Source organism: Schistocerca nitens, chromosome 4, assembly GCF_023898315.1.
Source record: "Schistocerca nitens isolate TAMUIC-IGC-003100 chromosome 4, iqSchNite1.1, whole genome shotgun sequence".
In the NCBI taxonomy this organism is placed as follows: Eukaryota; Metazoa; Arthropoda; class Insecta; order Orthoptera; family Acrididae; genus Schistocerca; species Schistocerca nitens.
In genome coordinates, this window is record NC_064617.1 from 783715830 (window position 1) to 783733528 (window position 17699).

Genomic DNA, 17699 nt, shown 5'->3' on the forward strand with positions numbered 1-17699 from the left:
TTCTGCAAAACTCGGCAGTCATGCTCTAGATATCACTGTAGATGTAATTGTAGACGCCATACGCAATGCAAAATTCTTAACTATAAACGTAAATGCGGAATGCCAATAAAATGCTCCGAGCAATACGAATGAGTGCAAAACGCACAGTGAAGAAATGCAAGTTGATGGCATGGCGTATTTGCACATTCTATAATATCAGTGTTGAACGCCACGTCAATGACACTTTTGAAGTTGTTCACTGGTTCACCAATATCGTAGACAGCGTTCTGCCACGCGTAACGAAGCATTGGTCTGTATACTCCCGCAGATAGCTGATTGTAAATGACAGAATGCATATTCATGATAAAGCATCTGTCGTGCAATTTCGGCGGCATATTACTGTAACGTAGTTTAATGAAGTCTGTTGTTCTCTTGGCATATATTTTATATTGCCTGAAGAAATACACATCCTGAGATTCTGCATATTTTCTAGTTTTAGGCGGAATGATTTTTAAATCTACATGATGTCCGCCAGATGCTTCCAGTAGTACTCGTTCATCCTTATGTCCAGACCAGGAGTCACAAAGTTCTAATGACTTTCTAGACAAATGTGGATTAAAAACTGACAGAAAATACGTCTTCAGATTTTGTTTCGTCATCTTCCCACTCACACTTGCATCGACGACGACATTAGGGAACCACGTTTCTATTTCCCTTGAGACGCGGGGTCCTAACTTTCCACTGGATTCTTGGAAGCAAATATAGAGTTTGCCTGTCAATCATCCGTCCATTGACATAGCAACATCGATCGTGTAACTACGTGTTGCACAGTTAGCTGATTGCAACATCGCGACAGTGTTTCTCTCCCCTTTCATGGATAGTGTTCTGTCACAAGAAAGTTCCATACAGAACTAATATCGATGTTTTCTCTCGTGATATGCTCATTGACGTCAGCAACAAACGTTTGAGCTCTTTCAATCAGCTCTTCTTCGTCATCCTTATCTTTTCATATTTGGAGCATAGTGATACGGCGTGATGTTATCCTAAACTCCTTTTTCAAATTAGTAATAAATCCTAGTGAAGCTGTAAAGTTTGTACACCCGAGATTTCTGGCTACGTCCAATGCCCAATGTTGTAAATGCCAATAATGAACGGCGGAACCGCATTCTCACGCTTCATCGAATTTCGCCATTACACGCTCCTTGAGGGTCTTGAACAGCAGTGTACGATTTCCTTTGAAAACTTTATTTCCTTCTCTTTTCATTGCCGCGTAATCCAGTATGTTTTTAATATTGCTTTTTGACTTCAGTTTAGGGTACCTTTTCAGAAGTTTGTCCTATGTGTCGAAACCTCTTACGTAATAATCATCGCACATGTTCTCCAGTGTGTTGTCATCAAACGCCGAGATGATACCTGCAACTTTAGCCTCCTTCTTGGGAGACGGTTGGTATTCACTGTCACTGCTTCCATCGCCTCTTCCTGCACGAGCCGTAGCACTGCTGTTTGCAATGGGTTGTTCGTCATTATCATCCCTATCATCATCATTATGTGTTAGTGCTACAATAGTATCTGTTTCTAACTTATGCTCATATTTTTGCACTATAACAGATACCAGAAAACATGCTAATGATTCGTCTTCTACACCAATACCATCTAACCGAAGAAGGGTTCTTCGTAACTTCATCTCAACCAATCGCAATACATTAGCAGAATTGATTACTAATCGCCGAGCCATCTGACGCTTCAACACACAAATAATGTCACAAAACGCAACTTCAGAGGCACACTGCACCGTCCCTCTGGTCCCGACTGGCGTACCGGCAGGTCAGTGTGCAATGCGGCATGGCATACGCTGAGGCCTCTAACGGACGACTGCAGAGTTTTGCAGATGCGGGAGTATCACTAGTGCAATAAGAGACCTTTACATTATTTCTCACACGATTTTGGTGTATTTGTGTTTGTTCGAGCCCAAGTACTTTCCTGGTTAGTTTGACAGATATCATATAAAAGAATTAGTTTTTCGTTTGATACAAAGACAAATTAGTGATTTTCGGGTTCTTTACTTTATTTGTAGTGTTAAAGATGTGCGCTTTAGGCTTTGATGAATGACTTTGCTAGACTGAAAATAAGTATCTTTTGATTATATTGACGTAGCACTTAATATTTTTAAGTCGTGAAGGGTCCATAGACTTGAGTGTTTGACATAAATTTTAACTTACTACGTCTATTCATTCCCAAGAAAATCTTTCTTATACGAGGTGCATTCAAGTTCTAAGGCCTCCGATTTTTTTTTCTCCGGACTGGAAAGAGAAACATAAGCATTGTTTTAAAATGAGGCCGCGTTCATTATCAATACGTCTCAGAGATGGCAGCACCATACGGCAGATGGAATTTTACCGCCAGCGGCGAGAATGATAACTGTTTTAAATATTTAAAATGGCGACGTTTTCCTTACTTGAACAGAGTGCAATCATTCGTTTTCTGAATTTGCGTGGTGTGAAACCAATTGAAATTCATCGACAAGTGAAGGAGACCTGTGGTGATGGAGTTATGGATGTGTCGAAAGTGCGTTCGTGGGTGCGACAGTTTAATGAAGGCAGAACATCGTGTGACAACAAACCGAAACAACCTCGGGCTCGCACAAGCCGGTCTGACGACATGATCGAGAAAGTGGAGAGAATTGTTTTGGGGGATCGCCGAATGACTGTTGAACAGATCGCCTCCAGAGTTGGCATTTCTGTGGGTTCTGTGCACACAATCCTGTATGACGACCTGAAAATGCGAAAAGTGTCATCCAGGTGGGTGCCACGAATGCTGACGGACGACCACATGGCTGCCCGTGTGGCATGTTGCCAAGCAATGTTGACGCGCAACGACAGCATGAATGGGACATTCTTTTCGTCGGTTGTGACAATGGATGAGACGTGGATGCCATTTTTCAATCCAGAAACAAAGCGCCAGTCAGCTCAATGGAAGCACACAGATTCACCGCCACCAAAAAAATTTCGGGTAACCGCTAGTGCTGAAAAAATGATGGTGTCCATGTTCTGGGACAGCGAGGGCGTAATCCTTACCCATTGCGTTCCAAAGGGCACTACGGTAACAGGTGCATCCTACGAAAATGTTTTGAAGAACAAATTCCTTCCCGCACTGCAACAAAAACGTCCGGGAAGGGCTGCGCGTGTGCTGTTTCACCAAGACAACGCACCCGCGCATCGAGCTAACGTTACGCAACAGCTTCTTCGTGATAACAAGTTTGAAGTGATTCCTCATGCTCCCTACTCACCTGACCTGGCTCCTAGTGACTTTTGGCTTTTTCCAACAATGAAAGACACTCTCCGTGGCCGCACATTCACCAGCCGTGCTGCTATTGCCTTAACGATTTTCCAGTGGTCAAAACAGACTCCTAAAGAAGCCTTCGCCGCTGTCATGGAATCATGGCGTCAGCGCTGTCAAAAATGTGTACGTCTGCAGGGCGATTACGTCGAGAAGTAACGCCAGTTTTATCGATTTCAGGTGAGTAGTTAATTAGAAAAAAAATCGGAGGCCTTAGAACTTGAATGCACCTCGTACATCGGGCTGACAGACAAGCAGACCGACAACTAAACCACCTTATATGGTTTTCGTTTTTATAGATCGAGGTTCTGAGCTCTAAAAGTACTGAAATGCGAAACGAAATCATAGAATACAGTACCCATCTTAAAGTATCTGCGTCTAGACCAACAAATATCTTATAAACCAAACAACCTCAGTTCTAAAAAACGTCACGTGAAATATATGCAGACAAGACTCATTGACTGATTGACAAGGAAGGTGAGGTATACATAAGCCGATCTGAATCGTGGTACTAACCACACACAGCTTCAACAGAAGTTAACAAGTTCATTATTAGCGCCAAGGACATTATTTTACGGAGGGATAAGTCAACCATTCGTGTTCCATGAGAACTGATCATTGAGTCTCCATAATCTGGCCTAGTAGCCATTCTTTATCCAGCTTGTAAACATATGAGAGGTTCCATAAGGAGTCAACATTAAATAATTTTCTGTACAGACAGAAAATTGGAATAGAGATGAACATAAACAACATTTCTCCACGTTTTATTGCGCATGAAAACCACAAACTGCGTGTTTTACCACCATACAGTGATGCCTTCAGAGATGGTGGTCCAGATTGCTGTACACACCGGTACCTCTAATACCCAATAGTACGTCCTCTTGTATTCATGCGTGCCTGTATTCATCGTGGCGTACTATCCACAAGTTCATCAAGGCACTGTTAGTCCCGATTGTCCCACTCCTCAACGGCGATTCGGCGTAGATCCCTCAGAGTGGCTGGTGGGTCACGTCGTCCAAAAAAAAAAAAAAAACCTTTTCAATATATCCCAGGCATATTAGATGGGGTTCATGTCTGGAGAACATGCTGGCTACTCTAGTCGAGCGATGTCGTTATCCTGAGGGAAGGTATTCACAAGATGTGTACGATGGGGTTGCGAATTGTCACCCATGAGAACGGACGCTTCGTCAATATGCTGCCGATATGGTTGCACTATCGATCTGAGGATGGCATTCACGTATCGTACAGTCGTTCGGTGCCTTCCGTGGACACTAGCGGCGTACGTCGGCCCCACATAATGCCACCTCAAAACGGCAGGGATACTCCACTTTGCTGCACTCGCTGGACAGTTTGTCTAATGCGTTCTGCTTGACCGGGTTCCCTCCAAACACGGCTCCGACGATTGTCTGGTTGAAGGCATATGTGACACTCATCGGTGAAGAGAACATGATGCCAATCCTGAGCAGTCCATTCGGAAGGTTTCTGGGCCCATCTCTACCGCGCTGTATGGTGTCGTGGTTGCAAAGATGTGCCTCGCCATGGACGTCGAGAGTGAAACTGCGCGTCATGCAGCCTGTTGCGCTCAGTTTGAGTCGTAACACGACGTTCTGTGGCTACACAAAAAGCACTATTTAACATGGTGGTTCTGCTGTCAGGGTTCCTACGAGCCAAAATTCGCAGGTAGCGGTCATCCACTACAGCAGTAGTCCTTCGGCGGAATCAGCAAGGCATGTCTTTGACAGTTCCTGTCTCTCCGTATCTCCCACATGTCCGAACAACATCGCTTTGGTTCACTCCGAGACGCCTGGACACTTCCCTTGTTGACAACCCTTACTGGCTCACAGTAACAATGCTGACGCGGTCGAACCGCGGTATTGACCGTTTAGGCATCATTGAACTACAGACAACACGAGCCGTGTACCTCCTTCCTGGTGGAATGAATGGAACTGATCGGCTGTAGAACCACCCTCCCCCCACCCCCCAACCCCCGCCCTCCGAATCGACAACTAGGCGCTGCTCATGTATGTTTGTCTACACCTTTGGCGGGTATAGTGACAACTCTCAACCTCTCAACAGACAAAGGGGATGTGTCTTTGATACATCATCCACAGTCAAGGTCTGTCTTCAGGAGTTCTGGGAACCGGGGTGATGCAAAACATTTTTGATGTGTATAAATCAAGTAATGTTTCGATGTCACACTTCTGGCTTTAGTCTTGAATCTTATGAATGCTGCACAAACTGGTAGGTTAATTTTCTTAGCAAACTACCTCCTGACGTCGTCGACATCTCGATATCTTATGCGGTGACTTCTAAATCTGTTATATGCAGTGGTTCATTGATCTATATAACCACTTTGCGCCAGACAATGTCACCCGACAAATACATTAGTCACCTCTAGCCAAATCATAACAAGCATCATATAATGCTTTTAGGACTAGCGTCTTTGATTAATAATGAAAATTACCTCCGTCCCACGTTCGAAACCCGCCACCGCTTAAATTTTGATTAATACTAAGCATTGGTAAAGACTTCTCGCATAAGTCCCTCATCCTGCCAACGGAATTTTCCAGGAAGGCACAGGGGCGGACAATGGTTTCTTCTCCTTGGGGGTGGGCAACTGCCCCTAAACAAGAAGAATCAGCTGTGGTCAACGGCATGAGAATATAGAAGTCAACGGAAATCACAGCTTTAAAAACAAGACACGTCATGTGACCTCTAATTGATAAAGGGTCAGAATGATCTCTTCATTGTAAAAAGATTTCTTAATAGTCCCTCATTCGGATCTCCGGGAGGGGACCGCCAATGGGGAGGTGGTCATGAGAAAAAGACTGAATAATCAACGGTAGGATAACGTTCTACGGGTCAGGGTGTGGAATGTCAGAAACTTGAATGTGGTAGGGAAGGTGAAAGATCTGAAAAAGGAAATGCAAAGGATCAGTATAGATATATAGATATAGTAGGAAACAGTGAAGTGAAATGGAATGAAGACAAGGATTTCTGGTCATGTCAATGTAGGGTAATATCAAAAGCACCAGAAAATGGTATAACGGGAGTAGTATACTTTATGAATAGGAAGGTAAGGCAAAGAGTGTACTATCAATAGCTCAATGAAAGGGTTGCTCTTGTCAGAATCGACAGCACACAAACACCGATAACCATTGTTCAGGTATACATGCCGACGTCGCAAGTTGAAGATGAAGAGACAGAGGAAGAATTTGAGTATATTGAAAGGGTAATACATGACACAAAGGGAGATGAAAATTTAATAATCTTGGGGGACTGGAATGCAGGTGAAGAAGTCGAAGAATGGGGTTACAATAGAATATGTGATTTGGACCAGTAATGAGAGAGGAGAGAGACTAATAGAGTTCCATAATAAATTTCAGTTAGTAGTAACGAATACTCTGTTCAAGAATCGCAAGAGGATGTGGTTTACTTGAAAAAGGCCATGAGATACGAAAAGATTTCAGTTACATTACACCATTGTCGGACAGAGATTCCAAAATCATGTACTGGATTGTTATGTGGACCCAGTAGCAGATATATATTCAGATTACGATGTAGTGGTGATGAAAAGTAGGCTAAAGTTCAAGAGATTAGTCAGCAAGGACCAATATTCAAAAAAGAAGGATACCGAAGTACTAAGGGATGACGAGATACGCTTGAAGTTTTCTAAGGCTATAGGTACTGCAGTAACGAATTGCTCAGTAGGTACTACAGATGAAGAGGAAAGATCATCTGTAAAGACGGCAGAAGATGGAAAGAAAAACATAGGTACGTGGAGGGTGATTGCTGAGAAACCATGGGTATCAGCAGAAATCCTTCGATTGATCAATGAAAGAAGGAATTTTAAAAAAAATCAAAGAGATATTCAGAAATACAGAAGTACAAATAGTCGAGGAATAAAATAAACAGGGAGTGTAGGGAAGCTAAAATGAAATGGCTGCATGAAAAATGTGAAAAATCGAAAAAGGAATAATTTCCGTAAGCACTGACTCAGCATATTGAAAAGTAAAAACTAACTTCTATGACATTAAAAGGAAGGCTGCTAATATTAAGAGTTCAACGGGAATACCACTGTTAAAAGCAGAGCGAGCGAATAGGTGAAAAGAGTACATTGAAGTCCACTATGAGGGGAAAGATTTGTCTGATGTGATAGAAGAAGAAACAGGAGTCGATTTAGAAGAAACAGAGGATCCAGTATTTGAATCAGAATTTAAGAGGGCTTTGGAGGACGTAAGATTAAATGAGGAAGAAGGAATATATAACAGTCCATCAACATTCGGGGAAGTGGCAACAAAACGAATATACACATTGGTGTGCAGCATGTATGAGTCTGGCGACATACCTTCTGACTTTCGGAAAATCATCATCCACACAATTCCGAAGACTGCAAGAGCTGACAAGTGCGAGAATTATCGCACAATCAGCTTAACAGCTCATGTCTAAGTTACTCACGAGAATAATGTACAGGAAAATGGAAAATAAAATTGAAGATGTCCTAGATGACGACCAGTTTGGCATTAGAAAAGCTAAAGGCACCACAGAGGCTATTCTGGTATTGCGGTTGATAATGGAAGCAAGACTTAAGAAAATTCAAAACACGTTCATAGAATTTGTTGACCTGAAAAAAGTGTGAGCAATGTATAGTGGTGCAATATTTTCGAAATTCTGTAAAGAATGAGGGTAAGCTGTAGGGAGAGAGTAAGCTGTTGGGAGAGACGGTTAATAGACAATTTCTACAAAAGCCAAGAGGGAATAATAAAAGTGGACGACCAACGACCAAGAACGAAGTGTTCGCCTTAAGAATAATGTAAGACAGGGATGTAGCCTTCCCCCTCCCCCGCCTACGCTCACTTGGTGTTCAATCTGTACACGGAAGAAGAAATAATAGAAATAAAAGAAAGATCCAAGACTGAAATAACTATTCAAGGTGAAAGGAATCAACGATACGGTTCGCTGATGGTACTGGTATCCTGAGTAAGACTGAAGAAGGATTACATGATATGCTGAATGAAATGGTCTAATGAGCACAGAATATGGATTGATAGTAAATCGAAGAATGATGAAAGCAATGAGAAATAGCTGAAATGAGATTACATCATGATTCGTGGTCGCAAAGTAGACGAGGCTAAGGAATTCTTCTACCTAGGTAGCAAAATTACCAATGACGGACAGAGTAAGGGTGATATCAAAGGCACTGGCAAAAAGGGCTTTCACAGCCAAGAGAAGTCTACTAGTATCAAACATAAGCCTTAATTTAAGGAAAAATATTCTGAGAATGAACATCAGGAGCACAGCACTATATGGTAGTGATTCATGGAAAAAAGGAAGAGAAGAGAATCGAAGCATTTGAGATGTGGTGTTACACGTGAATGTCGAAAATTAGGTGGACTGTTCAGGTAAGCAATGAGGAGGTTCTACGCAGAATCGGAAAGGAATAAGTGGAAAACATTGTCAAGGAGAAAGGACAGGATGATAAGAAATCTGTTAAGACATCAGGGAATGACACCCATAGTACTGGAGAGAGCTGTAGAGGGCAAAAGCTGTAAAGGAAGAGAGAGTTAGGAATACATCCAGCAAATAATTGAGGACGTGGGTTGCAGTTGCTTCTCTGAGATGAAGAGATTGGAACTGGAGGAGAGTTCATGGTGGGCCGTATCAAACCAGTCAGAAGACTGATGTCCCAAAAAAAGTTCCCGCTCGGACTTAGTAACTGCCATGATCCAGGATTCTGTTAGGAAGTGAGTTCATCTGTTAGTGCAGGTACGTCGCATCCAGCTACTCGCTGAGAATGTGATTGAGCAGTTCCACCAAATTGTGCAGTTGCTGAATTCTTCCTTTTCCCACTGTTCCAACCTGTCCGCCGATTTACTATGGTGTTGAAGTCAGGTGGTTTTGCCACCCAGACGAGATGTTATAGGCTATGTGAATACTCAGAAAACCAATCATATTTTTTTCCAGCCTGATTCACTTTGCTGGTGTCATCTTCAAAAATAAGGTGATGAGTAGAATAGCCATTATGCAGATGTTGACTGAAAGGCAACACCTGATCATTTAGAATGTTGAAATAAACATGGTGGTTCGCGCTAGCGCTCACCTTAGAGAATGATAACACTACAGAACCACCTCCGCCTTGCAACAGACCTTGCACATATTCAGGATGAAGTGCGACATTTGACCTATGTCGCAATCCAATATAGTCATAATCGTCGTTCATCGGCCCAAATTATGTCCCTGCACCCAGCTACCGTCCATGCACGATGATTTGTAGCTCATTAAAAGCGCCCAACCTTATGTGTTTGTATGAGAAATTCCCTCTTGCGATTTAACCGACTCCAGATGTTCATTGAGTGCAGTTAATATCGTAACGTCCTCTCGATGACAAGGAGGGCGGGGGAGGAAGGAGAGGTATGGACCCTAATTCCCTGTATGTAGCAATTCCTGTCGGCGTTAGGAAGCGATTTTATATCACAAGCCGTGAAATACGTGACTGGTCACTCTGTCAGCCATTCGTGAGCACATTAGGAAAGGTAGAACTAATGAATTACGTCCCACCATATGCAGTAAAATTGTGAACTATTTGCAGAAAGTCGCTGAGAGATAGAGAGTAAGGAATAATGGGGGACCAATTTCAACAACTTTGCTTTTTCACGCTCCGTGCAGCCCAACAGATAGCTCTGAGGTTGCTCTTGGGGGAAAAGAAGTTTTTCCGCTCCAGAGAGAGTTCGGCGCAGGTCAACGCCCTCAGGAAAATAGACTTCGACAGACGAGAGGGACTCTGGAAGTTTTAAAGTTCTTATGTTTCCACTTATTACAGCTCGGTTGCACTCAAAAAGGGAAAACTTCTGAAAAGGTATTCACTCTGTCGCAGAGTGAAAAACAGCGAACTGCAAGTAAAACGTCATTCTGAAATTAATAAGGACGCGCTCACGATCCAACAGTTACAATACAATTTATGAAAGTATGCGACTTTCACCCACATTAACTGTGGCACGTACTATCTTTACGCTCAATGTAATATCACTTCTTACAGTTCTTTATATTGCAATCATTTCAGAAGCATTTACAAGATAAAAACAGAGGAGTTATTACCTAACATGGAGAGTACAGCAGCCTGCTAGAAAATTTAAATTCTGTCAAAAAATTAATTACTTTCCTTATGTACAAAAGGTTTTAAATACTGACCAAAATACACATTATTGTCCCGATGAATTCTTTTATCACACTTACGTATAGCCATTGCTATCCAGATGATACCTGTTCCCTCGACAAGCTTTACAGGATGAAGATTCTGAGTTGCTGCTAAGTTTGATTCGCATGAGGGATTCGCTGAGACTGACACATCACAATAAGCAATAGCATCATTTGAATACCTGTGCTTACGGTTCCTTCTGGTGTATTAGTATGTTTACCATGTTTACCGCGTAGATAAGAGTACGTCAGCAATACAGTTACCGGCTATGATTGTTGTTAACTGTGTAATTCTTAGACTACGGCTAGACGATGTGAATTATTACAGCTATATGGTGGATAATATCAAAAATTACGTTTGAGAAACTGTTCACATCTTCGGAGGATTCTAATGTGTCTCTCTTTTTTTTTATTTTTACACTATCAGCTTACTTCGACCACCAGTGCAGGGTCCTGAGCCAAATTAAGCAACCTAATGACAGATAAATTTGACGTGATATGGGATGAGAGCGAGCAAGTAAAGAATATTCTACAAGAGGTGTACTCTTCCGACGGATAGTAGACACGAGAGCGACTCAGATATGCACAATACACATCTAGTGGCAGACGCTACCAGATAGTTATACATGACGTAGACGAACCTGCAAGAGGCCACCATCCAATTAATACCTTGCACTTCCACGTCACTAAATAACCATTATTTTAAAATTTGAGGAATTCTTATTCCTACAAATTCGCCATTCATTCTTTCTACATCTAATAAGCGAATGAAAAGGGAAGTTGTAGGAGTACAGTTGTAACGTAGCAACTTATTACGAGATGACATTCGTTGCAGTAAGGCACGCAACCGTTAGGTACCGTGGCTGCAGGATGGCTATGTTTTTTGTCGCTTTGCTCACAGCGCAGCTGACACTGCTTGCCATGGGAACTGCATAGTGTAACAGTCAGTCAATACGAAGTTTCGCACCCTCCAATAATCTAAATTATCCGATTTTGTTCAAATTTGGTACACAGCCTTTTGTTATTAGTGGAATGATGCTGTCAGAATTTCAGACTTTGATTTATTATAGTGGTGGAGATAAAGAAAATTTCCTAAAAGTCCTAAAACCAATGCTTCCTTTTTTAAAACCATGTTAAGAGCAAATACAGATTGATTTGCATTATCATTTGAAGCCATTACAAAGTTACCAATGCATAAAAACAATTAATTAGAATTTTCATTTTTAACACTTTACTGATTGTGCATTACATAATACAAAAATCGGTCAAAATTGTTATTAGATTATGTATTGTTGTATTAATGCGTGAGAATGATTGAGGGGTGTGTGTGGAACATACGTTAAAACTCAATATGACATTTTTCATAAAACCTTGTACAAGTAGGACGTGGAAAAGTTACCGTGCAATCATGATTTACGTGACGTATGTCGCTGTGAAGTTGCTTTTGTATAAAAGCAGCTAGAATACAAGTTAGAGGAGGAGTAAGTTTATTTATCAATTTGGAGAATAATCCGTACTTCGCTTATTTTGATTAAACAATATACTAGAAACTGAAGTTTTAATTACGTTAATTACTATCAGATTATTGATTCGATAAAGCACGTTTGGCCGAGAGAATGATCTGGAAGGAACATTCTGATTGGTCGTTTAGTTCAACAGCTAATTAGGATTAAACTGTTCCCGCAAGAATATACTGGATTAGGGAGTGAATAGAATAGTTCGATATAGTCGATTGATAACCGGCCCACGGATAACACCATGTAAGATAACTCCCTAAAAATACTCTTAAAAATGAAGAAATAGTGAGTTAATTGCTGTACGAACACCTCGTGACTGATGCGACTGGCGTCACGAACATTTTAATGAAAGTTTGGTGTTTCTAAATTAAATAGTTTGAAAGTTATGAGCGTGTGAGCTTTCTGGTCATAGTAACAATTCCGCGTGGCATGTTTCGCGCTCTGTACGGAATACTTTGGCGAGAACGTCTTACTCAGAAGACCACTGAAACGACCAAATGTTTAACTCGCAATAGTTGTAGGTATGTGTCGGTTAGAGTTTGAAAATTAGTCGGGTCAGACTTGCAAAAATTCTGGCTGCTTTTCGATTGAAACTGTGTTGTACAGACAGTGAACTTTGAATGATAGAGTATTACCATAGTAAATACGGACTTGATAGCCATTTTATGTGTTTCCGTATGAATAAAAAGTAGATTCAGTCCAATTTTAAAAGATTTTTGCAAGTAGACTGCGTCCTCCGAACGCCCGATTTTTTAAATGTGAACTTTCAGGAACTGACTTTCAACTCTGTATGGTAGGTATTAGGTAGTGGTTTCATCAACGTTGCTTTCCACTGCCTAACACGTATCTGCTAGTACAGAGTGAAGGACGTCGGAAAGACGCATATCGAGGTAGGTGGACTTTCGATAAGTAAAAGAGAGACAACCGACCCCGCCCCGCCGCACAGAGTGTTTATGGAATACGTAAGCAGATGCACAAGGCACAAACTTGTCGAAACGCATCTCACAAAACCCAAAGAAATTCTGATCATCTGTAAAAAGTGGCACCAAAGTAAATGTCAAAACACCTATGAAGGTAGAACTGAAACTGAGGGTAACATAATACGTCACAGTTTAATATTCAAACATCTGCAAAGATGAGCGATGTTGATATGAAGTGACAGTGCCGTTGACAAACAGATGAAATTCGACAAACCTCCGGCATCAGACGGAATCCTTGCAGATTCTATTGAGAATACTCTTCTGACATGGACCATCTTTTAAACATACCATTCGGTAGGTCTCTATGACAAACAAATATGCTCAGCAAAAGGATGAACGTACCGGTGTAGGTCACATCGGTTTACAAGAAATGTAGCCGAAATTATCCCCAAATCTACTGTTCAGTTTCTTCTGTTGTGGAGTCCTGCCTTCTGCGGTCCAGCATAATACGGTATCTCGAACAGAATGACCTTCTCGGTGCTAATCAGCATGGATTCTGAAAAAAAAAATGTTCAAGTGAAACACATGTGCGCTTTTCTCACGATATCCTGCAAGCAATGAAAGAAAGCAGTCATTTAGATTAAATATTTAGTCTTTCACATCAGGCAAGCACTGGACTCAGCGTCACACCAGACCTAGCAAAGGAAGTGAGATCATACAGGGTATCAAACTAAATCTGAGACGGGAGTGAGGAATTCGGGGTGGAGGGAACGTCAGATGGAGAGTTTGTCCACAGAAGTGTGTTGTCACCCTTGCAATTGTATACTAATGACCTGGCACAAAATATTGATAGTCATGTTCGACTTTTTTAGATGCACTTGTCGATAATAGAATTCAGATATTAATAATATTTCGTTACAGACTTCTTTTAAATATACAGAACATTGTGCACTCCAGAAAATGAATAAATGACAGATTCTGTGACTACAATATCAATGAGGGAAATTGAAACATTTCATTCAATCCAACTTCCATTTAAATTCATGGGTTTATCAAGGTCTGCAGAGTGCCTTTCTTTTATTTGTGATGTCTCTTTTTTTTTTTTTTTTTCATGCCAGGGAACACAAAGTTGAGTATCCTTTTTTTCATTTTCATTGTGTTTGATATTCAGAACACCAAATACCTATAACCACATGGCTCCAAGCGTGGTTGAGAGCTGAACTGAATGAATCTGGTTGTAATTGCAAACGCATTTCACGTTGGCAACTCATGTCGATTTTCTTGCTTCAACTTTGCAACAGACATCTGGTAAGAGTAGTTAACTTTCGAAGGCAGCTGGAGGCGCCCTTTTCAAGTGAATCGCCGGAACTTTATCTGCGTTGGTTCTCATAACGAACGCCCTTCACGATTGGTCACCATGTGGGAGACGCATTAGTTCAAATTTTAAACGTTGAACCAGTAGAAAAATTTTACGACAAGTTAACAGGCGTCGTCTCCGCTGTCTTCTGATAGGATGAGGCGTCTGGCATCACTGAAAAATTCGGCATTTTGATAAGTTAGTTCGCTCCCTCCAAGTTTGTGTATGTCTATAGCACGCAGTCCACGCATGTTGGATTTGGTACTGACGTTGGTGGGACACTGTAGAGTCGTAGTAGAGTGACTGAGGACTTCTGTGCTGACTAAGACGTTTCGCTCCTGTGAGCAGTTAATGAATCCTCATCAGCATCTACATTATTACACTGTAATTCACAGTTGTTTAGTGCCTAATGACTTTAAAATACGGTAAATGACCACATCGTGTACAAACTGTCGTAGCGGCTCCTTATCAGTTTCAGGGCCCACACATCGGACGAGCTAGGTGGGTTGCCGACACCGTTTCATGAGAGCTCCGGCCAATACCTACGCCGCCTCTAGCCTAGTAGACACTCGCCGTTGTATTCAGTAGAAAGTTTTACCTTGTTGGGCGTAACACCACTTTGTACTAGTATAGCGTAGTATTTTGGTTATTATTTCTTTTCACTGTCTTGTACTCTTACCTGGCTTTTGCCTCCACAAGAACTGTTCGTTTCTTGTTGTTCTTGCGTTTGGAAATTAGTGCACGCCAAGAAGGAGTTTTAGTTAAATTAAGTGTCTTCAGACTTGATGGTTAGTTCTTTCTTGCCGACCGCAGGACATTACACTAACGGTCTAAGAATGCTGCTCAGATTGTCTCCTAAATCGTTTATGTATATCACGAACAGCAGAGGGCATTTAACACTTTCTTAGGGAACGCCCAATATAACATGTACCTTTCCTTTACTCGGTGACTACGAAATGTGACCTTTCTCATAGGAAATGCGGAATCCATTCGCACAATTTATTCGCATTATGATTATAACTCGCTAGTGAGAACGGTGTCAAATGACTTTGGAATATCTAAACATATGGAAACAATTAGACATCCCCCATCGAAGGGAGGTACTAACTTTCTGTAATTTTAAAGTCAGTTCTTCGAAGCATCATGGAGATCTCGCGATTGATGATTTTGCTCTCACTTAAATAATTTCAGATGGGGCAATGCACCGTATTTCCGACTGTTTTTTGAACCTGTTTCCTCTGCGAGGTACAAGCCAGTTTGTCGGCTCTATTTCTGGTATAAAACGGTGAACCTCGCTTATTTAGACATTTGGATCAGTCACGCGACAGTAGTCGTCATTTAAGATTTGGAATTTCAAGTATATGAGACTCCCGCGAAAAAACACTAAAAGGGATACTGAACGTATACAAAATATCGCCAAGACGAAGGCATGTGACACGTAGCACCGTTGAAGTTAGATTATGCAAGTTCTCTGCGGTAAGTTTGTACCATACGAAGACTAGCAGATCTCATCAATCTTATAAACGTAATTTAAGTTCGACACCTGCACTTCTTCAGCCGATATCACATTTTCAGATACCCGTCGACTTAGGCTTTCTCTTGGAAGCGCCGGCGCTGCTCTTTGACAGTGTCAGACGAAGCCTCCAGAAACGCTATAAATCACGGTGGGCCAGGGAGGGGGCGATTCGTAATCCTCTTACAATGGAGCTCACATGAATTAATTTCCGGTTAGCCTTTTGAACCTCATAATTGCCTTTCTCGCTCGAATCCACACTGTTGGCATTGAAGAATGGAGTGTGTCCCTTGTTCCCGGAATTCTTCATCAGAAATCTAATTAAGAATACTAAACTGGTTTCACATTTGCAGATGATTCGTCTATTCAAACTAAATTTACGAAAAGAAAAACGGGAGAAGTACAATCAATATCGCTATTTTATGTATAAGACTGGAATATGTGCAGTCGTACAATAATAAGATGGTCCTATCGTGGGTAGAAATAAAGGATATTTAAACACAATTAGAGCTAATTATCCGTTTTCAGATCGAGTCTACGTTTAATTTATATTTATAGCCATTCGATCAGAGACTCTGTAAAAAATACACGTACATTGAATCTTATATTCATCGTAACCACTGAGAGCTACAAACACACACACACACACACACACACACACACACATACACATACACACACACAAAGTTTCGAGGCAAAAACCTGCAAAATAAACCTTGTTACACCACTTCATCGCGCAATAACACCCACGCAGTTTACACCCTGATGAACCATGAAGATTTTATTATTGAGGAAAGTTAGTTAATCCTACCTGCAAGAACAACAGTTGAATAAAACAAAGGGAACAAAAGGCTATTTAAAACTTGTGTAGAAACCGAACGGCATTCATAAGAGTCGAAGGACGTGAAAAGAAAGCAGTCATTCAGAATGGAGTACAAACAACTTGTCCCATACGTTTTTCAAACTGTACACTGAGCAAGCAGTGGAGGATTCCAAACAAAAATTTGGAGAAGTAATTAAAGTTCAGGGAGCAGAAATAAAATCTCGCAATTCTGTCAGGGACAGCAAAGGAGTTGGAAGAGCAGCTGAACCGAATGGAGAGGGGCTTGAATGGAGGATGTAAGATGGACATCAGCAGAAGCAAAAGAAGGATAATGTAATTTAGCCGGGTTAAATAAGGTGACGTTGTGCAAATTAGATTGGGAAACGATATAAGTAAAGTAGTAAATGAGTTTTCCTATTTGGTCAGCAGAAACCTCCTTGTGGCCAAGTAGAGAGATTACAAAATGCAGACTGGCGATGTCAAGGAAAGTGTTTCTGAAGAAGCGAAATTTGCAGACATATAAAATAGATTTAAATGTCTAAAATTCTTTTCTAAAGGTATTTTTCTGTGATGTATCCATGTATGAAAGTGAAACGTGGATGATAAACTATTTAGACAAGAGGAGAACAAGAGACCTTTGGAATATGGTGCTACAGAAGAACGCTGAAAATTAGTAGGTTAGATTGTGTAACCAATAAGAAGATACGGAAAAGCACTCGTGAGAAAACAAATTTGCGGCACAACCTGACTAGGATCGGGGATCGGTTGATAATACACAATCTGAGACTCAAGTATTGGATGGAAGTTTCGGGAGGGGTGGGGGGGGGGGGGGTGGTTCGTAGAGGGAGTCGAAGAGATGAATACAGTAAGTAGATTCAGAAGGATTAAATTGCATTACTTATTCGGAGATGGAAAGGCTTGCACAGTATAGAGTAGGATGGGAAGCTGCATGATACAAGTCTTCAGACTGAAGACGGCAACAACAACAACACAAAGTATATGTAAACAACTGCTAAAACACTTTCGTAAGAATAACTAGTGCAAATACGTTCACATTTAT